The 23,459-nt window shown below is 40.6% G+C and overlaps 1 long non-coding RNA gene across 3 annotated transcripts in view; it reads right to left on the bottom strand.

Annotated features, from left to right (window-relative positions):
• Positions 1–5,835: 5,835 nt before the first annotated feature.
• Positions 5,836–23,459, bottom strand: part of LOC139794778 (uncharacterized) — a 43,035-nt gene continuing 25,411 nt past the window's right edge. For 2 of the 3 annotated variants that reach the window (XR_011725263.1, XR_011725261.1), the window contains exons 3-4: positions 19,147–19,266; positions 15,376–15,981 (exon numbers count right to left, since the gene is read on the bottom strand). This is a non-coding gene — a long non-coding RNA (uncharacterized lncRNA). Of the gene's footprint in view, positions 5,972–15,375; positions 15,982–19,146; positions 19,267–23,459 lie in introns of those variants that run through there. The other variant, XR_011725262.1, reaches the window with a different exon arrangement.

Below are 23,459 nucleotides of genomic sequence, written 5' to 3' on the forward strand. Positions count from 1 at the left end.
TTGTGCTTCCATCACTAACACTGTTTGTGTGTACAAGCTTATGTGACATGCAGCATGGCAAAAAGATCTCCAGCCTGGCTTCAGATAATGTGGCACAGGAAACTGACACAGTGCAGTGCAGAAATACCAGCCCAGGAATATGAAGCTGTCTGGGATGATGCTGCAGGCAAGCAAAATTTGCCACGGCAAATGATTGCACTGCAATATCTTCCAGAACCCAGGCTGGCTTAACTGCAGTCTGCTCTGAGCATGGCAACAAGAAGGTTAAGTGTACACTACGTGTCTGCTGTGGGGACTGAGCAGAGCTGGTGATGGTCTTTGAAGTGCTGTGGAGCTGGGTGCCCAACTCAGGCCCATGCAAGAGGGCTTTCACAAGCAAGATGAATCTTTCCTGCCCTTTCTTGCTTGGGAGATCTTAGCTGATAAGATTTTTCTGAAAATCACTGGCAGATGAGGCTACAGGCAAAATAAGGAGGATAGTGACTATTTCCACCTATTGAGAAATTGCTTAATACTGAGAAAATTCAGTCATTAGTATGAGCAATGTTTGAGTCCTGCCTTGGTGAAAAGGATTCTGGACCCTATCCAGCCCCCAGACAACTGCCCCAAGCAGAGAGGAGCACGTGTTCTGTGGTGGGGCTCGCCAGCTCTCCTGGGCAAACATGCCTCCCTGCCATAATTAAACATGTATTGGTTCAGAGACAGAACTGAAAAGATTCATGCCTGGAGCTTAAAATACTTCTAAAAAAGTTTTGAGGCTGTTCTGGTAACCCTTTCTGGGTCTTGACACTTGACTTGTCTATGAAGACAAGCCAGTTTGGAGCTATAAAGATGCCTAACTTTTATGCTCTTTAACGAAGGGAAAATCTCCTTTACCAGATTTCTATGACCACATAGTTCTCAACATTCTAGGCTGTGAGACAGCATAAAGATAACTTTTGAATCTGTAAAGTGTGGATTTGTCCAACTTACTATTCTTGAAAACCAAGTAACGGAGGAAAGAGAAAATGATCTTGTGACTGAAGCAGAGGGCTGGAACCCGTGCCTGGGGCTCTATTCAGCTGTTCCCTGGGCTTCCTGCATGGCCCTGGGCAAATCACAATCTCTCCATGCCAAAGTTTCCTCCTCTGTAATGCACAGATAAGGGTGCACACTTCACAGGGTTTGCATGAAGCTAAATTCATTACAATATTCTCATGTTTTCAGATATTTTTTTTTTTATTCTGAGATTTGCACTCCTATTGGAAGCACAAAGAATTATTTTCATTTCTATTGCTAACAATAATGATGAATGCACTTCAGCTTGGAATGTGCTTGCCCTCACATGTTTGTTTATAACTTCAGAGCATAATAAATAATCCTGTAGATCCAATCTCTTCATCTTGTTCCCCAGCCTAGACCAGAGCTGCAGGGTTTGCTTGGCCTGCCACGTTCCCTCATGGAGTTTATAATCAGAAGGATCATCTTTAAGCATAGCCTCCCACAGCACATTATGGCCCTGCCATGGTTCCCAGGCAACATCAGATGAGAAGACAGCAAAAGCATATCTCTCCTACAGGTCAGCAGTGGTCTGCACAGCTCCATTGGCCATGTCTTTGCTCCAGGGCTCATTAAGATCCTCCATCAACAGTGGTAACTCATTTCATGCTTCTGCAAATGTGAAAAGTGTTGCTCTCACTATCTTCTTATGGCTGTGTATCTCCATGGTCTCTCCTTCTTCCATTATAACACTCCCATAATTTTAAGTTTCCTCCTCCCCCCTATTTTTTCCTGTCACTCTCTCCTGAATTATCCCATTTTTTCCCTTCCTCTGGTGTACTGTATATCCTTTCTCCCTTCAACTTAGTGACACAGGCAGACCTTTGCACTCCAAAATCTAAGAGTATGGGGAATCAAAAAAAAAAAAAAAAATGTGCACATAACTTCTAACTCTTCCACCATGCAACCTTATATTTCAATTATGTTGTCACCATTTAACTAGTCTTTCACGCTTCTTTTGCTTGGTTAGCTTTGTTATCAGTTTTTTGTTGCTTTCATTTTCTGTCCCATTTGAAACCAGAGCCCTGTTTTGTAAAAAAATAACATATTTATCTGTGTTTCTGTGTTTGCAGCTATCTGGAGTCCAGTGGTTATGTCCACCAAGACTGACAGCATGAGTTCTGGTCATTGGTGTGTTCCTGCCTTGAAGAAATTCCAAGAAAATGAAGCATGACAGTAACTTGAGATGGACGAGGTGCCACAATTCCTCTTAAAGGCTTTTACAAGCTATGACAGGGTCAGTCCAGCTTCTTTTTAGAAGAGGTGCACATGATGACATGGCCACTGTCCTGTCATTCAGCATGAAGGTACCACCAGTGGGCATCACGTAGCATGAAATTGGCAGGTCCCAAGAGACAGGGGAGACCACAGTCCCCAGCCACTGACAGGTATAATGTATGTAATTTTTCTTTGTTAATATGGTGCATGTGCAAGTCCCTAAAAAGTATTTTGTTATGCTTTTGTATTCCTCTTCTTTTTCTAAGAATTTTTCTGCTATCTGTTTTCCCTGTACTACACAGGACACCACGTAGAAATCTTTTTCAGTTGGAAGGAAATTAATCTCCTTGCCTTCCATCTGAGCTGTTTACCCAAGCTTCTTGGCTGTCCTTAATTTTCATAACTCTGGTAGCAAGTCAGAGTGCTTTTAACCCCACCTCCCAGCCAAAGGAATTGCTTGTCCTTGCAGACCAAGTGACGTGGTGACTACCCATGAAAACGATCCCTTGTCTAGATCTGTTCCACATGTCCGGGCTGCATCCTGGCTTGTCTGCCTATTTGGGAAACCTTAGTTCTCAGCTGTTATTTTGTGACTCCTTTTAGGCAGCAATGTCAGCCACATTTGTCCCTTTGGTGAGCATGACTGGGAATCTGACAATGCTCACTTGCAAGCTGAGCACTGAGACCACAGGGCAGAAAGTCTCTTGACGTCACCCCCAGAGCAGGATTTCCACGAAGGAGTTCAGCACGTCCTGGCCAGCTCAGCCCACCAGCTCCCCTTTCAAGTTACATTGCGGAGGGTTTAAGCTTTCTTCCTCTCTTATGTAGCAATAAGGGAGCAAAAAAGACTCCCCTTTAGAGCTAGCTTGATAAGATCTGTCCTTCAACCAAGCAGCTAAGTTACCCTGCTTGAGCTAGCTTGTCCCAGAGCAATGATTTGAGGTAGCTGAGTGTCTTGGAAGAGCTGTGCTATCTATTTCCCATCCTCCTGTTTCCTGTATGTAAAATTTTTCTGCTGAACAAACACCTTCTCAGTTGGGGTGCATGGGGCTCCTTTATTGTACTGTGAATATTTAGTGGCTCTATTATGTTTTTCTTTAAATGGTTGTCTGTCTAAGAACACTTAGAAAGTAGAATATATTGAATAATTGAATAAGGAAACAACCCCCTCTAAAAAATCTGTCAGACGTTAACACAACTCCAGAAAAAAAATGTGAGGGAAAAATAAAATAGCTAGTCAAAGAAAGAAAAATCTACTTATTTATTTATGATACAGAAATATCTTACATGTAATGCAGTTAGTAAGTAGAAAGTACTGCTTGTACTATAAGAATGTAGACAGCTGTGTTTAATTTCTTTTCCACTGCATAAAGACAAATGTAGGCAGCAGTTGAGATATAACACAATGGAAGGTGCTTATGGGTAAGCCTGGATGCTGGCTTATCTGTGTACAACAGGAAAATTTAGATGTTGCAAATAGAAGTCAGTAATATTGTTAATTCATAACTGTAAAAGACAGTTATAGCCTTAGTGTTCATAAGTGGTCAGTCCTGTAGTGAATGTAGAGAAGAGATATCCTTCCAGAAAAATGTCTGGAAAATGATATTTCTGTGTGTTTGTGTATATATATATATATGTATTTATATATATACATATATATATATGTATATGTATATATATATATAAGTAAAGATTACTCAGCATATTATTAAAATCTCATAGTAAAACTGGTACAATTCCAGGCTTTCTAGTAGTCATTAAAGTCATACAAGTTTTTCCTTGTACCTTCTACCCAGAACTGGACCTGGATATTCTAATCTTAATTTAGGCTCTGATTTGTATGTGCTTCACCTGCAGTAGTGAAGATTTGAAACATGTTTCCCACTCTTTCCACTTTCCCATTAAGAGGGAAAAAAACACGGCATCAATATTTTATGATAATTTTTCTCTAGAATTCTCATTTTTTGGTATCAGGACTTCAGACACCATTCCCAGAAGAAAAATCCCCCCAAATGACAAGTCATCTAATCTGTGTTTCACATCTCAGCTGCTGTTACTGTATAAAGAATTCTGTTCAAAGGCAACTTGGCAGCATGTGACACTGTCCTCAAAACCCAGCAACCCTCAGCCATACTTTTGGTGCCATTTCAGCATATTTGTTTATAGCAATATGTCACATCCTTAAAAAAAAAAAAAAAAAAAGATCTTGAGAGCTTACACCTATTTAACTCAGAGCTTCACAGAGGGGATGAGTTTTAAATTTTTTTGCTTAAACAGCACACTTGAAACACTGTAGAAGAATAATTTGAGAAAGAGCTGTGGAGTTTAGGCAGCAAGGAAATCAGGCAACACAACAGCATGGTTCTGAATTTGTTAACAGGAGCAATAACAATGCAATAAACCCTTATTTATATTTACATGTTTTAATTTTATAATTTAATTCTGCTCTTATAGCCATGAATTTTTGTCAAATACAACAGTTTACAACTAAACTCACTTTAATAACAACATAATAACACAGCAAGGTCCCACTGTATAACTACACTAAGGCCTTGATGAGCAACCAAGTGAACCTGCTACCCTTTCCCCTGCCCTTCTTTGGAGACAGATATTTATTGTGCAGCTTGAACTGAAGCAATTCTTCTTTTCTTGACTATGAATTTTCACACTGATATTTCACAGTATCTTCTCTGTAGGTTATCGAAAACGAAGCATAGTGAATGACCTAAGCACTAGAAAAACAAGACCTGAACTCTGCAAGAACTGTGTGTGCATTGCCAAGAGACAGTTTCCTCTGCTTCAGAGATGGGAAGTCTAAGGGCACATGAGATTTAAGGTGACACTTTGGTGTGCTGTATTTGGATTCTATGTACAATCAACAGATGATTTAAAAAAATTTATTCAGTTCCAGAGGGTAGTGAACTTGGGGTAAGAAGAAGGTTATTGACCAAGTCTTTGATGGACATGGTTTTTTTGTTTGTTTGATTGGTTGGTTTTGTTCTTGTTGGGTTTTTTGTTTTGTTTTGTTTTGGGTTTTTGGTTGGTTTTGTTCTTGTTGGGTTTTTTGGTTTGGTTTGGTTTGGTTTTTTTGGTTGTTTTTTTTTGTGTTTTGGTGTTTTGTTTTGGTTTTCTTTTTTTTTGTGTGTATATTTTGGGTGGGTTTTTTGGTTGGTTTTGGGTTTTTTTGTTTTTTTGTTTTTTTGTGGCAGACACCTTTGGCAGTCCAATGATAGTCCAGACCTCTTTTTATAATTTGGAATTCATGTCAAAAAGTGGCTAAACACTACTGGCATGTCTAACACTTTTTTGCTGATAAAAATATTTGAAGCAGAGCTGTCTGTGTGTTGCTTGCTTGTGCACACATTTAACACACTGGAGTTTTAAGAGAATAGTATTGTCTAAAAGAACCACTCTAAGTGTCCACCATTTAGGATAACAGTATCTGTGGTGTGGTGCTGTGGTGTTTCAGCTTTACATTTATCTGAGAGATGCTGGGAGAAAGGTCTGTACTTAAAAACTTTTCTCACCTATGTTGGCAGTCACTAGGAGTGAAATACGACTGGAGACTCAAACTTACACAGTGTTTGTGTGTAGCTTTGCATCGTGGTTTGCTGCTCTTCCCTGATCAGGTGACAAGCTCTTGCAAGTAGAAGGCAGCTTTTGCTCAATGTTTGTGCAGTGTCAGGGTCTCAGGCCCCACTGAGGCCTCCAAATGCTGCTAAGATAGAAAAGAACAGATTCATCACACACCCTTTGAACATGAGCCATAGTCCTTAGTCTTGCTTGGCTAGGTAAGACACGATGCTTTTCCTCCTCCCTAACTTGGTAGAAAATTCTCAGCTGGCCAAAAGAAATAAATTTCAGATGCAAATAATATTCAAAGGTGGCTCCCTGTTGGCCTGTTTGCTTTGTTGTTTTATTGGACCTTTCTCTCATCAATAGCCAATTCAGCTAAATAGAGATAATGTAGAAAGAAGAGAGAGAAAAGGTGCAGTTGAACTGGTAAAACAGGCTTTCGTATGGAAAGTAGGATCTTATCTACTAAGCAGAACTGAAAGCTTGATTCTTTGACATCCTGTATCTTGTGACACTAGTCACATTGAAGCAAATAGCTTTTTCAAAGCTGGTAATTTTTTCCATCCACTTTGCATTCAGGCAAATATCAATTCAAAGAGCCAAGCAAAAATAATCCTAAGAGAGCATTAGTAAGAGAAAAGAATGAGTGAAATGGCAAGATAAAGGGGCAAATTATATCCACCTATATGGCTCTTTCCTATCCCAGCTGGAAGATTATCTTTCATAATCATGCTATTTCGTGATCCCAGCTCATGTGCATAATTTCTAACCCTTTTTTAGGTAAATGTTGCTATTCTCCACACATGAATCCCATGATGCAATGGATTTAAACCCATGATTGCATGAAATGAGCACCGTGTGTAGCAAAAGTGTACGTTTGCATTAAAATCACATAATGAGAAGCACATCTATAGGTATTCATTTTGCCGGTAACTGATCCCCTTACTTAACCTTTTTAAAGCCTGTGGACAGACCTCTTCAAAAAGCCTGGAAATTAGAGAGAGTTCTGGCAGAAGAGCAGCCACCAGTTTCATAGTTCATCTTGTTTTTCTCTTCAGGCAACGAAGAGGGCCTGGGAAAAGTCGCCTGGGTTGAAATTACTGTTGTGTCAGAGGAATGAGATGAGCACAGGAAATAGTTGCTTTATAAGCATTTGCTTGGGTTCCAGTTGACTTCAGTGACATTTGTAGCAGTTTATGTATGCATGTGCATCAAGAGCAGCAGAGGAATGTTCCCAAAATCAATGCTCCTTGGGCAATGAGTTTCTCTGTCTCATTCAGGCTTTCTGTGAAGAGGATGCCTGGAGAAGTAAATGATTTTACAGGGGCTCCTTTACTCTCTCAACAGAAAAGTAACAAAAATAGGGGTCACTTCTACTGGTTTTGTCAAAGAGAAATAGGAATCACTTAAATCCCTTTCCAGTTAATTAGGTAATTATAATTTTGTGTCAAAAGAGCTTCAAGTGTTTAAATAAATGTTGAAAGTGGTAACCTCAATTACAGGATGCCCCCAGGGACCACATTATAGCTACAATGCTAATAAATAATAATTATCATAATAGTAACAGATGACACAGAGCTACTTCTGAGTTCTCCTAATGACTGCATAACTTGATAAGAAGAACGCCATTGCTCCTAGATAAGAAATAGTTGATATTTTACTGGGTCAAATTTAAATGACCTTTTAAAAAAAGGTCTTGTGAACAAAAAAATGCTGTTCTCAGGTATGACACTTCCCACTAAGAAAATTAATTATTTGAGAATGAAGATGTGAGGAGTCACACAGGAGGAAGAATGCTTTACATAAAAGATCACAAGTGATCCATGTGCCAAAATCTCCTGACAGACTTGATAGCAGTAAACAAATCAGTGAACTGAAGTTTTCATTTTAGCTTTTTAGTTCATTGTTAAGTCTAAAAGGAAAGTAAGCATATATAAGACAGTGTAATAAAACAAGACTGATATCTGTAAAGATCAGAAAATGTACACATGCATATCTTTGCCTATTTTGTTTCTCTTTGAAATTTAAGATATTAAGTTAGCTCACTCTTATCAAATTATTATCTAAAATAAAATGCTGTGGGGTTTTTTTACTGTTATCTCTTGAATTTTTGTATTTTACTACTGTTGCAGCTATACCCAGATGTATTGTTATAAATGTTTTGCAAATACATAGGATAAAGTAATCCAGGAATCTTACCAGGCAGCTTCATGCAAAATATTGGGCAAACATAAACCAGAGATTACTAGTATCTCTTTTGCAATGCACTTTAATGCTGATTTCATTTAAGGATCTTGTAGCTACAAGCTACTGCACTACAAAGACAGATATTGCCATTTATGTATGGGAGTCCTTTAATTTCTGAAGTTGTTTTTTTTTTCCCCACAGCTTCAGTTTCTCTGTTTGATAACATATATACAGATACCCCTGCCAACATCCTTTAGATAAGAAGGGACTGAATGAGTAGGAAAGAGTACCTGCAGGACTCTCTTACTACCCTGAAATTCAGTCACTCCTGTATCTCTCTACCTATAGGAATTCTAATAAAAACTTGTGTAACTGTTTGACAACAAAATGGCAGATCTTTGGAAAGATTTCCCCTCATTTTCACAAAACTACTTTTTATTTCAAAATATCAAAGACTTCCAGGTGAGAAAGATAACAAAACATCAAATATGATGTCTTATCAGACACCTTGCTTGCTGTCTGTGAGGGTACTTCACAAGGAGTTTCATTTTTATGTTTTAATTGTAAAAGCTTACTGTAATGAACCTAGCTGTATAGTAGAGAGGAAGCTAATGCTGTGTGGGCAGAAAGGAAAATATATGTGATATAATAGGAAATGGAGAAAATGGCAGGTCCCTCACTTCAAATATACACACAGAAATGCTACACTTCATACTACACCCCATAATTATGGGGAAATTTTGTAATACAAAAATAAACCCTTGAATTATACATAGTGCTGGCTGCAGGTAATGATGGGGATTTAGTTGGGAATGGATTAAAGAGATGCAAACATATTTTTTTTTTTCATTCAGGCACTGACATTTTTTTCCTGTTAAGCCATTAGGACAAAGTAGGAGACTCACATGGAACAAGCACACTCTCTCAGCATTCATCCTCAGAGCTGGGCAGAAACCAGCTCTACATCAGACCTTGTACCACCCCTCCAAATGCCCTCCCCGTCCAATTTCTGCAGTGTGATTGCAGCTTGGCTTGTGGCTCCTTCAGGAAAAGCTTGTCCACATCTGCTCAGGGCAGGACACTATGCACAGGATCAGGTGTGGCTGTCTCTGCAGCCCTGCTCCCTGTGTGGTGCCTCCATTGCAGGTGGAAGCTTTGTAGAGGAAAACACCCAGGAGGCTGTGCTGGCAAGAGTTAGGAGAGCTGTTCTTGGCTGTGCATAAGTGCAGTGGGTAATCGGTTCTGTTGAATTTGCCGGACAGCTAGTGAAGCAGAGGACATAAATACAATTTTCAGGATCCAGTTCAAGTAAGACGTATTCTCCCTCTCCCATTTTCAGGCTGGAATGATGCAGCTGATTTCAATTCACAAGCACAAGCTTACTGCTTAGTTTAGATATCATTCAGATATTCCCTTCACCTGGAGATATGCTTACAAGGGAGTGACACAGGTAGGTTTCATACAGGGCAGTGCAGCTCAGATCTCCTCCTGAGCTACTGAGAGTCAGGATAAGGCCAGATGCATTGCCCCCCCACCTTATGGTGATAAGAAGACTTCTGAGATAAGAAGACATCTGATATTCACTCCCGCTGCACCTCCAGCATGATCACACTTTTTCTTGCTCCAAGCAGGTGTCAGTGAGGGAGGTATTTAATTCCTTTGCTCCAGTGTAGTCCCCTTCTCAAGTACCAGACTCCTTCCAGGTCTTTCTGGAACCCACTTTGTACATTTTAGGGCTGCCACTGCACGTGCCACCGTGCCTGTTCTGCTCGCCAGCTGCCACCAGTGCTGCTTCTCAGCCAGGAAGAGCTGGGATCCAGCAAAAAGCCCCAGCCCTGCCACACAGCACATCCAGAAAGTGAGGCTGGGGGTGTTTGGGATCTGAGGTTACTTTTGGGGAATGAGGGGAAAGAAAGCTCAGAAGGGCCACGTCGTCCTAGAGAAGCAACCACCACCACTTCCCACATCACCACCAGCACCACCAGTGCCACCAGAACCACCACCAGCAATTCTCTCCTCACGGTCCCCCATTCAGTGCTGCATCTCTCCTCTCCTTCCCTCCCTGAGGCAGGAGCTGCACAGCCTGAGCCTCTGTCCTTTTGCTGGCAACATTTTATTCCTGCCAGGAAGACCCCAGGAGCAGCAGGCTTTGCCCAGCACTGCTGCCTTCTCCCTGTGGCTCTGGTGTTGGAGAAGGAACACCTCAGTCCCAAGCGTGTCTGTGAGGAGCTGTGCAAGCTTTGTGCAGTGCTCAACAGGTCTTACAAAGGACTATTTTGGGGCAGCAACGATGACGTTATAAGGGCCTGTCAACCTTTATTTATTGATGGCGTAACTTAATTAAATTCATTGCAATTGCATCATTAGTCTGGATTTATTTTGCTCAAGGGGTAATCTAGAGACGACCCACAGAGAGGGCAGCCAAATGATACGTATACATTCAGATTTGAATCAATTTATCAAGCAAGGGTAAGCTCAGCTTTGGGCATTGATCGAACAGTCTGTCCAGACAGAGTTTGTGTGCTGTGAGGCAGCCCAGACTTAGTGAAGGTGAGACAGCAATTTTCACCCAGGTAAGATGATAAATCCAGAAAATCTAATTGCTGCCTGTTGTCCTTACAGTAATACAGCAGTCTCTTCACTGGCATAGTTTAGAAATTTAGTATTATTTTATACTGCTTTGCCTAATTCCACATGGAAATTGAAAGGGATGTGGAATGACTGTTAGTATGGTCATATTCATACGGCTGTACAGTGGGCTCTGTCTGAGGGCTTTTACTGCTACAGTAATTCCAGTAAAAAGAAATCACATTTCTAAGCAAAATAGACCAGTAAAGTATTTGAAGCGTAAAGCAGACCTGGGTGGGTGTGCCTCTCCCTGTAGTCAATGCCAGTAAGATAGGAAGGGTCAGTGCTATTTTAAATACAACCATTAGCTACTTTTCCTGCAACACCCCTGCTTGTGCATTTGGTCTGTTGTGCACTTAGCTCCAAAATGGGTAGTTAGGAAGCTGACAGATTTTGGGTGTGTTTGAACTTTCATAACCCCTTCATTTGATGTGCTGCAATCCCTGCAACAGCAGAAGACTTCTTTCTCCCCATGCCCCAAAGAAATAAGTTCTCACTGTTTTCTCTAGTGTTAGAGCTGAGGAAACACATTTTAAACTTACTTTTCCCTTTTTCTGACTAACTTTTGTGGACAGCTGCTGCTCCATAGACCAATTATAATCCCTTTTTAAATTCATAGTTCTCTCACACTGTCCTTGAGTCCTTATCTTCATCCAGATTTATCAGTCTTCCCTGCTGATTCCTCTCCATTTCAGTTCCTGGTCTTGTTCCATAATTTAGATTATTTTTAGATTTTTTCCAGACCTGACCCTCAGCCTGGGGGAAGAGATTTCACAGCACACAGAAGTCATACAAATTTGAATGCTTTCATGTGCTGAAATCACTTCAAGTCTGTTTTCTTGCCCCCAGCACCCACTATTTTCTTCTATACACTGTCTTGGTGACCAATTTTGGCAATGGTTTGCTTCTGTGGGAGGAAAAGCCTGTCTGGAGCTCACTCTTCTGCTGTCCCCTCTGGGACACCAGTCTTATTCAAACCATACCTGACTCAGGTGACACTTGACTTCAGGCCATGTTTCTTGACAACAGCAATGAGAAATCATAAGTTATCCTTTCCATTTGAGAATCTCCACAGGCTGCCATATAGGAATGAAGCTTAAAAGCATTTCTCTGGGATGAGTTGTTATATACAGAGTGCTCAAGATCATGCAATCAATAAATAGGAGGAAAAGATGAAGAATTTAAGTCATTGGTTAGATCTTCTTTACCTCTTATTAACTGTGTGATCATGTACATGTCACAACTTTTCTGTGACTCAGTTCCCACTTCTTTAACAATGAACCTATAAACCCAGCTTTATAGGAATGCTGTGAGGCTAATTCTTCAACCTCCAACTTTGGGATCATCACTCGAAAAGATCACATTCGAGTAAGAGGTGTCCAGGCCTATGTCCTCTTCTGTTTTAGTTCTCAATATGAAGAACCTTCTGTAGAGATTCATGTGCCTCAGCTCTGGTCATACATTTCACCACTTGTGTCTCATGGTGAAGAAAGCAGAAAAAAAAAGTTTTGTGTGAGTGCCTATACAATGCTTGTATGTTGTGATGTACCAGCGTGCTGTTACTAAAAGACAAGAACTTGCAGAAGCACAAAAAAAGAATTTAAGAAGTGGCTACGTGACAGTAAAACTGGAATCCCTCAGTCTGCATTTGTGCAGGGGAATAAGTGGCCTGTAGAGAAATGCTGAGCAGTTACCAGTTCCAGACCACAGTAGGACGGAGTTGCAGTTTCTAATTTTATATGAATGAACATTTCATCTGTGATTTATGTATCTGAACAGAGAGGAATCGCCATTATGCCTTGTCCTGGGGTGGCTAATGAGCCTTTTCTCTACTGATGAGTGTACGTAGCTCTTATCAGAAAGAACTGCAGTAATATTTTGCGACCAACAGGGAAATAACTGTCAGTGCTTAGCAGTACTCCTGAAATGAAACAGAAAGGAGAAAGCCTCTCTATTTTATTCCTTTTCTCCTTTTGGGAGGGAATCACAGCAGCTCACTGTGGCTTAGTCAGTAAATCCCCAGATGGGACTGAAACTCATGACATCAGAGAACAAAGCATCTTTGCTGTGCTAATGTAGGCAGCAATGATGTGTCATCAGCTACCACGCACATGTTAATGTATCATGAGGGTTCAGTGCTGTTTTGGTGACAAGGAGCAACCTTATACTTTGGTACTATGTAAACAATAAGTCTATTCACAGCCTCTCTTCTTGTGTAATAGTTCTCACATACAAAGTAGCAACATGCAAAAATCATTCTGCTGATGAATGAATCACTTTGATCAGTGCATTTTGTTAGTGTTCTTTATTTTTAGGTAGTGATGAAAGAAGCTTCTTTTGTATGAGTGTCACAGGCCATGGAAGAAGAAAAAATTATTTGTATAAAGTGGAAACCGGAACTCATCCATGCATTTGGGGTTCCTAGAAAGAAGAAGGTAAGGAGTAGCACCCAAAATATTCCTTTATACTATATCTAATCTCTGAATGTCAGACAAATTGAATAGGAGAATAGAAATTGCTGCACAAGCTCATGTCATCCACAAGCTTAGCTCTATTTTTCTCTCTCAAGAGTACCCAGCTGCCACAAACTAAAAAATAATGGCCTTTAGCTAACAGCATCAAGAACCCCAGTCATTGCTCAGTGTCCCCACTTGCTAAATGCTGGAGTGTATATAAAGTTTCTACCCACTATTACCTGGTGCCAGCTGCTCTGCAGGACTGTGTGTTTGCACAGACTTGTCCTGTGCATCTTCCTGCCACAGGGTGAGGTCTCCTCCCCTCTTGTAATGAGGGAAACATCCGTGTGCAGCTCCTGGGCTATGGGAGATGGTCCATGGGAAAGCCCCTGCCCACAGCAGGTCAGTGATGGGGACAGTGCCCTGCCTTGGGCTCAGCCATGGGATGTGAAAGCCAAGTCTGCTGGGCCCCAAGTGGCCAACTGATGGTTACAGTCATTTCTGCTCTCCATGGAAATGTGTTTACAACTTTCTGAAGGTGAATATGTTGGTGTATTTTCGTATCCTAGCTTACATATGGTTTTTATTTCCTGTGTTATTTCTTCACGTGAGTTATCTCATTTCTGCTCCCCTTCTCTCTCTCTCTCTATTGCCTTTGATAATTCAAAACAGATTGTAGTTAAGGACTGATTTATACCCTCCTAAAAATCTTTCTACATTTTTACTACAGCTCAGAGTACTCCAGCTCTGCACAAATGTAATTAACTACTTGAGGGATTTTAAAAAGTTGTGTCATAGTCATTATGTCAAGGGGCTTCACCTCTATAACAGCAATTTTGACAGTAAATATGATCTAATTGACTTGCAGGATTTTAACAATATAGTTATTGAATCATAACAGGAAAGAATCATCTTCAGAGGTATAAATGACATCTAGGAAGAGACTACAAACACAAAAAAATTGGTTGGAATATAAGCTATTAACACATCTGGGAAATATCTCACATCAAATGTGAGAAAGGCAATCTGTCCCTCCTTTTCAGAAACATTACTATAGCATATAACAATATATGAGGGCAAATCTTATTTTTAAATATAATAAAACCTCAAGATAATCTCCTTCATCCCAAAGCATTTCCATTTCATCCCCTCTCCCTGAGTAATTAATACTTTTCAGTTAACAGCACAAAGCTCCTACATGATCATAAAATTTGGGGTCTGCAGTATTACATATTATTAGCTTTAAATGACCCATTGCCCTGAAACAATGAAAATGACTAAAAAATATTCAAAGAAAGCAATATTCAAACCATTACAATAAAGGATGGAGATGACATTGACTGTATTTCTTGGGAATGAATTTGCAGTTGTCCTGGGAACCAAAAGTTGTTCTTTTCAAGTTGGTTTTGTCATACCATTTTCTTCCAGGGAGAGGAAGGAGAGAGAAGGATGGAAATGACATGAGAAGAGTCTGCTTAGTGACACTTGGGTGACATAGAAAAGTGTCCAGTCTGAGAGGAAAATTGTGGTGTCTGAGATGGTATTGTGCAAATTAGGAACAGTTTTTCTTTTTCTCTTAAATTTTATTTATGGGTGAAATAAAGAATTTACAGTAGTGTTTCTTATAGTATTACTAATTTTCTTTCACAATTCTAAAACATTATTTAACTATGCTTTTGGACTATGCTTTTGCACTTAAGTATTTAAATACATACATGAACTTTTTGTCATTAAGAATCAAAGCCAGACATACTGCTGTGACCTTGTTATCTGAAACCCTAGGATTGTGTCATTAAGAGCTACAGTGCTCTAAAGGCATTACTGTAGGGACTCTAGAGAAATCTGTATTAAGCCTTATTGTGGGCAACTGGGGACTTAGTTTCTGGAAAACAGCAACGAGTAAACTCTACTAGTGCAGATGCTCAGTAATGACAAAGAATACCACACTTAATAGAAAGTGCTTGGGTATCTTTTTGTGGCAGTAAGCATTAGCCAGGAAATATCCTTTTTGAGAATTTTTTGGGATATATCAGGAAGAGGGTCTTTAATTAAAAGCTGCATGTAGCAGAATCAGAATCAGAACAAAATGCTGATTTTTCATCACAGTGGCACAAAACTATTGGCACTTGACATAGCATGGCTGTGATGGCCATGAGGGAAAGGTAAAAGGGCAGTGTACATGTACCGTATCTTGACTGCCTTTTGTTCTCAAGTTTTTACCTGTCACTGAAACTGCTGATTTACAAAAAACCCATCTTATTTTTTTAAATAACTATAATGGTACAAAAATCTATTCAGAGAGGCTAAAAAGCATATCCTCTGCTTTGTGTCCTGTGTATACTACACAGGTTTCATGTGAAACAGCAACTCACTCAGGATTTTCAAAATGACAGTCACCAGAGAGAGTTTTTGTGTTGTCCTGTCTAATGGTACAATGATAATCTATTCAGTGGCTAGAAATAACCCCAAAGAAACTATTACAGTGGAATAATGTCCCAGAAAAAAAATAATCAGAACACATAGAACTGGGAAGAAGCCTTTGAACAGAAGTGTTTTAACATCAATTGGTCCCAGCAGAACTGTGAAGCCTGTCTGACCATACCTTCTTGAAAAGAACTTTGAGAGGTACAGCTATTAATGAACTAGTCTGGCAGCTGAGCAGCAGATTTCTGTGCCCCTGAGGCACTGTAAGAAGCACAAACTGCAAAAAATCACCCAAAGAGAAATTAAAGGCTGAGTTACAAGCAGTGATAGCTTACAGGTTCAGAGCAGTCTGTATATCCAAGCAAGTGCCTCCCAAACCCAGACACAGTGAGGGGCATTGCTGTGGCTCGTCCTCCCTTGCTTCAGCAGCAGTAGGGTCCATCAAAATACATTTCTTTGAGGAAAAAAAGGAAAAGGATAAAACAAGAAAAAACATTTTTTATAATTAATTACACAGACTTCATATGACTTGGCCTCCTTCAATGGCTGCGTGTTAAGGCACTGAGTTGTCCTGAATTCTGTGTAAGCCACGGGCTGAGGAGCAGTAAGTGACACAACACCAGAGAGGATGTGAGACCACAATCACCACTGAATATCCTGAGAGGCCTGTATCTCATGTGGAGATCCTAATGGTGGCATCGTAATGAACTGTTCCCACAGCGCATTACACATTTTTTTTCCAGTTCTGCTTAGGAAACTACTAACCAAAGCTTCCAAAACTTATAGACTGGGCTATAGGTGGCATCAAGCCTCCTTGTCCAGCTGATGCCAGCAGCAATAGATAACAAGCAGTGGTTTTTAAGAAATTGCTCAATGTTGCCCAGGAACAGCTCTAGCCCAGTGAAAGGGATTTGGAAGAATTCTAAGAAACCAGAGGAGCTGCCCAAAATGAATGTTTTTCTACAGGACTTCTAAATCCTAAAGGTTTTTGAATTTTGCTTGGCATGTTTCAAAATAAACCAATGCAATCATGGCTCAGAACACTTTTAGGACAGAACACTTTCCTTCACAGAGTTTCCACTAGGGAGATGTAAAAGAGCAATGTTTGTATATGTGTAAGCAGATATATATTTTATGAGGGAACAATATCTAGGAACTGGCATGGCCTCATTTCTGTGCCTCAGAGGTCAGTGGCACATGAATTCCTAGAAAAGCAAGTGGGAAAAAATATGTCAGATTTGAATTTGGCTTCCGTCCACTACATAACACACTTCAAATTAGCATTTTGCTTAAAAATCTTTAAAAGTTGTTGAGATAAGAAGCAATCAGGCATTGATAATTCAAAGTGAAAGAAAAGCCCTGAAAAGCCAAGTTCAGGTCACTACCTAGTGCCAAACCCTACCCAAGCCACAAGAGGCAGGCATGAGTTTTCCAAATAAAAATAAATAAATAAATAAATAAATAAACCCAAACAGAAAAAAAAAAAAAAAAAAAAAAAAGCCACAACCAAACAAAACACCCTTATATACATAAAAGAACACAGGAATTTTCCATGGGGGTGGGGAACAACAATAGAAAAGTGATGACCTTGGGATGGCGCCTGGAGACCGAACAGCTTGGCTATTGTATGGAAACAGCTGACTTCTGCACAGGAAGCAATCACTGCTGATTAGAACCTCCAGACCCCTGCCTCTATTTTTTCTCTGGCCTTTTTTTTTTTTTTTTTTTTTTTTTTACCTCACATAAGGTCCTGAGGCCTCTTCAGACTCTCCCCATGTCACCCCTTTCCTGAGAGAGCCGGGTGCATGCGTCACTGCCGGCAGGGAAGGAGCAGGCAGGGACCCAGAGGAGCTGTTCTGTTCCTACACTGTAGCTCTCAAGGGACACAGGGCTCAAGGGCACAGGGTCAGCCTAGAAGGAAGACAGTTTTAGGGGGAGAGTCACTCTTATTCATCAGTGAATGCAGAATCTGGAATTTTGTTTCTCGTTGACTCTGTGAGCTTACTGCCAGGTAGGCCAGTTTAAGAGGGAATTTTTATTTTTAGTGATTTTTAATTGTAACTGTTTTTAATTAATTAATTTAATTGCCTTTAAATTATTAATTAAAAATGTGTAATTTAATTGTTAAATTAATTTTTAATTAGATGAATTAATTTTCATGTATTTAGTAATTTCCCCTCCTGTCTTTTTTTGTAACAGTCAGGCTTTATTGATGAGTTAGATGCCATTTTAGTGCTAGATGGAACCTGTAGTCAATTTGAGGATGAGCTCCTTAACAAAAGCATAGAGTGTTGAAAAGCTTCAGACTTTTCTGACTCAGGAATGGGCACGCAGGGCATGCACAATGAAGCACAAAAGCTATCTCCTGGAGAATAACAAAAATTACAGGTTTAATTACACACCATCCATTTTGTTAAACTGATAAACACTGAACGCACAGAGACAAAAAGATGACCAAAACCACTGCAGTGAGCTGGGAAGAGGAGACACTGGAGGAGGTGGGTGTTTGCAGTTCTTGTTCTTGTTGCAGTTCTTGTTGGATCAGGTGGGAAAACCAGATCCTTCCAAAGATACAGAGAACACTGAGCAGAGGTGAAGGTGGAAGGACAGGAAGGACACAGAAATACTGATTTAAGTTCCTCCCTCACTTTCTTCCAGTGCAGCGACCAGGGAAGAAAAGGCAGGGGGGACAGCAAAGCTGTAGAGTTAAGAAAACCATCTGGAAATGCTGCAGAAGAGAACAAGCCTTCCTCCCTAAGCTGCCTCCATCACTACCTCTTCCTGGGAGCTTGGTCTGGTGCCATTGTGTTCCTGACACCCTTGTCTTGGCTCACACCCCAAAGAGGACTGGAAGTATCATGAAGCATTTAAGCACCTCCAGACTTAACCAGCACCAAAGTTTCAGTTTTTCAGGTTTTGACATCCAATTTGCATGTGTGTGGAGGCAGCTGGGGACATCAGCTGCTCTAAGTTTGTAATATTTAGACTGTAGTCATGCTGACATATTTTATCTAGTGACATTCACACTTGGTATTATGCTGCTTACTCACTGTCCGCCCAACCCAGGGTAACCAAGAAATGCTGTGACTATTCTGTCCCACCACAGTGCTTTACAGATCTTCCACCACTTGACAGTCCCAGCTGCAGCACTGTGGTAAGCAGCTGAGTTCCATGTTGATGAAAAGTAGTACTTAGTCACGGAATTTTACATTTAGAGATTCAGACTGGAATCAGCCAAAGAAGGGGCCACTGGATGATGGTCCCTATCTGACAGAACTTTTCTTAAGAGTACATTTTGACTAAAGCTGCAGCCAGTTCTCTATGGAAATAAAGAATACCAGGAGTACCAGAAGACAGTATATTTACTCTTTTAATACTCTGTTTGACACTTAGATTTTTGCTTAATAAGCTGATTTCATTTGTGATTATTTTATAATTTAAATTCCACCATGCTTTAAGTATCACATTCAGTGAAAGCAAGCAGAAGTGGCTGGTGAGTCCTGGTAAGCTTGTGGTAGGATGGCTAAAGCTGGTACTGCATAAATAACCATGTCACAACTGACTTAAGAGGTTAAATCACTCTATCACCTCCCTTTAGATCACTGTCAGAACATCTCACCTTACTCTGCAGATCCTTCCTGTTCCAAGTACACAATTACGTTCCCAGTATAAATCATACAGGCACTCATTTCTGGGAGAATGGATTTGGGATTTAGGCAGATGTGTCTTCAGAAATGCACTGAGAATAATGAAAAATCTAGTGAGTCTCTGCAGAATGTCAAGAACCAACAGAATTATTATATTTAGTATCTCTAAGATGTACAGCCTCCCAATACAGAAAATTCTCTTTCATCACAGAAAATCCTAGGAGCCCCCAAAACAGGTTAGGCATGTTTGGAAGTGACATGGCTTCTTTATAAAAGTGCTTTTATTAAAGTTATGTATTATTTTGAAAAGATTTAGTCATGCTAAGACACCCTTTAACATTTGGAACTCTTTGCTAGTCAAATTCCTTGATTTCTGCAATGTGGGAACAATAAATTTCAGCAGCACCTAACTTTGAAAATGATGTCTTAATCTCAGAAGCATGAAAAATTAAAAGTTTTTTTTCTTCAATTCCTCATGACACTAGTGCCATTTCTAGCATGACTACAATTCAGGTGAAAAACTGAGCCTGGAATTTCACTTCACCTAGATTTAATTGTCTAAAAGTTATGGGAATAGGCTCAGTCTAAACCAGGGTCCCTCTTCAGTCAACTCAGATCAAGAGGAAAATTCACCCTGTCCCAGTTCAGGACTATCAGTTCATCCCGAACCTCCCGCTTGAGACACTGAGGTTTCTGATGGTACCCGAATGTCAGCCATATTAAAAACAACGTGTTGAATAGATATCACACTACAGATGACCATATATGTGTCTACCTGGTAGTGGCCATTGCTCTAGCTGGTGAGCAGATGTGTAGCTACTTAAGATGATTGTTTTGCTATAAGCTTTAAAGCTGCTCATACATCATTTTTTTAATACAATGATCTTGAATGAGCAAGATATGTTTATACATCATTGCAAACAACAAAGGTCTAACTTGACTGAAATCTTTGGACACCATTGTAATCCTCAGTACTATTATAAAAATTCTCACAGACCATACTGGTTTTCCTATCATTTGACCAAAAATGTCCTTTGATCAGTGGGCTGAGTTACTTTCACCTGGCTACAGTAAATTAACATTTTAATAAACTGATAGTCTCCTGATTTCTCTAATTTGAATCCTGCTGTCCTTTGCTTAGCATACCCTGACCTGTCTCAGTAAGGAAAACAAAAAGTTAGAGATTCTTAAAAAATATTTAACTACCCCTCTTTCTTGATTTCTTTTTCTTGTTATATTCTTTGGTGTGTTTTTTTCTTTTCAGTCTGCCTTTGCTCTAAGTTCTGATTCCAGTGGCTTTTCCCCATCCGAATCATGGAGCAGACAGCCTGGCCTCCTGCCTGCCTACCATCCCCTGATCCAGCTCTGCCTCACTCCACTGCTTTGAGCCCACCCAGGAAGCCTCCTGACATCTGGATCCCAATAGACAAGTGATCAAGAGTGAAAAAAGACATTCTTCTCCCTTTCAGACTGGATGGCACTTACTGGAGACAGCTGGGAGTAAGGATCTCCCTTTTAGAGTGCCTGAATAGGTGGCACAGAGGGAATTGACCAGTAGTATTTATAGGTACGAAAATTTAAAAATAGATTTTTTTTACCAAAATGAACTGTGGGGCAATCTTGCTATTTTTTACAATATTTTCCTCCTTCCACACAACACACTATGTATCTTCACACACACTCAACAAATTTTTTGCCTGGCATTTTCTTCTCTCTATAAACGTCTCATGGTGATTAAGCAGTGGAGCTATCCCCAGTTACCAAAACCTGCTTGTGAGCCATAAGCTGGGCTCAGGCCTAACGCTCAGTAATTAGTTTGTGAAAGACAAATTTCTTCCAGTTCCTTCTGGAACCAATCTCATCTCACTGCAGTTTGATCCTTCCTGAAATACATCTGGCAGGGAGATTCCAAATAAGTAGTGCACGTCTGTCTCCTTCCACAGTACCCTATAGCAGAAAAGGGGACCTGTTCCATAGGATTTGATGAGAACATTTGCTCTTTAGAAATATCCACATTTTTTCCTTATACTCCCATATTCATTTGCATGCTTGCCCACACGAGAGACTCATGTGGTACCCATTTGTGCTCGCAACCAACCTCAGCTTAGATCTCTCTTGTGGTTAGTTACAAGACTCCATGAACAACCAGAAGTCCTGTGAAGCCACAGTCTGAAGCACAGGACCAGTCTGCAGCCATATGACAAGAGTAGCACTGTTGGGTTGAGTTGACTTCAGAGTGTTGTGGCTGGGGCTACTCTCTCCTAGTGACAGCGCCCTTCTCAAATCTACTTCTTGTTTAACCCAACCTCTGTCAAGCAGTGCAACAACAGTGTGTAACGTTCAACAGTCTTAATTTTCAGTCCTAATTTTCCCCCATTTACAATGTTGCTCTCCAGAACTTAAGCTGTTTGGCGTCAGAAGTGTACGTGGCTCTTCCGAGCCGAAAGAAACTCTGAACAGCAAAGCACACAACATCACCACCACAGCGAGATGGGAAAGGCTTTTAAAGCCTTCTATAATGAGTGTGCTATTCGTGTGGAGAGGGGAGGAGAAGGAGGAGGTAATTCAACCTGTCATCCCCTTCCACCAGAGGCTCCTGAGGATACTGCTATTGCTTGGGACGACTGTTTTCCGCAGCCCAGAATAATGCCCACCAGGCAGTACAATGTGTGCCTGCTCTAAGGTGCTGCCATCCATCCCTCTGGAACAAACAGAGGAAATGCATCAGGAGGCCGTGGCTGCAGATGGAAAGCACATCACCGAGCGGCGCTTACGCCGCGAGATCCCCCCAGATGAAAGCCGATTTCAATGAGCATTGTGTTTCAAGGCCCACTTCCTCCAACTCTGGAAAGCTTAAGAAGGAACATCCCACTTGTGTCTGCTGACACAAAGGGCCACTGTGGCTCGGGAGATGTTATCAGCCTTCCTGTGCCACGGCAGCAGCCTTCCAGTGGCGTCTCCCAAGAATTACTCATTGTTCCTGGGGAGGCTTGACTCCTCTGGGTGGGATCTCGTGGCATCCAGCTCAGTTAGAAGTAGGTGGTGCTGGGAGGCTAGCCAGGCTCATGACAAAGATCTCCAGCTACAGGGGATCTACACCAGAGGGACCAAGTTAACAAAGTTCTTTGCAATCAGAGATATGGATACCGAACCCTAAGATGTGCTCCTTTTTGTTGGTTGTAGTAAGTAAATGCCATTATGAGCAATGAAATCACTAAATAAGGTGATTCTTGACCCCTAGACCAAGTCTAAGAAGCGGAGATGTCCTTGTTTTTTCTTCACTCTCACAGGCACTTTCAGTTTCTAAAAACTATTTCCCATACCTGGTAACTTGGCTCTTGGTTCTGTCATGAACACCTGAAGTGGGAAAAGCAGGAGTGATCAATATGTTTAAAAGCATACATTTGAAACCCAGAGCTTCTGGGAGACATACATGACCCTTCAGAGGCTCCAGTCAGGTTCACTTTGCAGAAACCACTTGCAAGATGGAAGCATGCTCTCATTATCCAAACCTCTTGTCTCTAAAATTAGAGCAGAGGTATAAAAAGCAGCTTCCCTGGGAGACTTCCTAGAACTAGTGCTTCCAGTGCCAACTGAAGATAATGGGAAAAACCACTCTCCTCACAATTATTTTACATTGTGGCTCCCAGATGGCATCTCGAGGCACAAAAAGGAAAAAAATTCTTAACATTTCTGCATTTCAGCAACTCGTTGATTTTCTTTCTGGTAGGAGCACATTTGAGCTGAGGAATTAATTTATTCACTTTTAATTTTTTTTTTCCTTCTCTCTCTTCTATCATACTAGTAAATCCCTCTGGCTTCTCTTACTTATCTCTTTCCTTTCTTTTTTTTTTTTTTTTTTTTTTTGGAAGTCTGTGGGAGGTAAAAGAAAAGATGTCTGCCAGCACTGTTTCTTATATATAAATGAAAAATATTAAAAACATATGTTTTGGAGAGGCATGGGAGAAAGACAGCAGAGAAAGAAACAGATAGAGCCCTTCCAAAAAGAAAATATTTAGTCTTCGTTCCAAGTAATGGAAATTCCAGTTTCAGAAACTGTGCTACAGGCTAACAGCATACAACATTGTTGGCTATGGCACATGGAATAAAAAAAGAGAAAAGAAAGAAAAAAGCTTTTGTGTATCATATTGCTTGGTAAAACACCAACTTTCATGTTTTCCATCAGCAGTAGCCCTGTAGCTCCAGCCAGCATCCCAGCAATCAGCATGCAGGGAGCCCGATGGACTAAGGACACAAGTTCATTGAGTAGTTCTCCTAAAATAAC

This window comes from Heliangelus exortis, chromosome 3 (assembly GCF_036169615.1).
Source record: "Heliangelus exortis chromosome 3, bHelExo1.hap1, whole genome shotgun sequence".
Classification (NCBI taxonomy): domain Eukaryota; kingdom Metazoa; phylum Chordata; class Aves; order Apodiformes; family Trochilidae; genus Heliangelus; species Heliangelus exortis.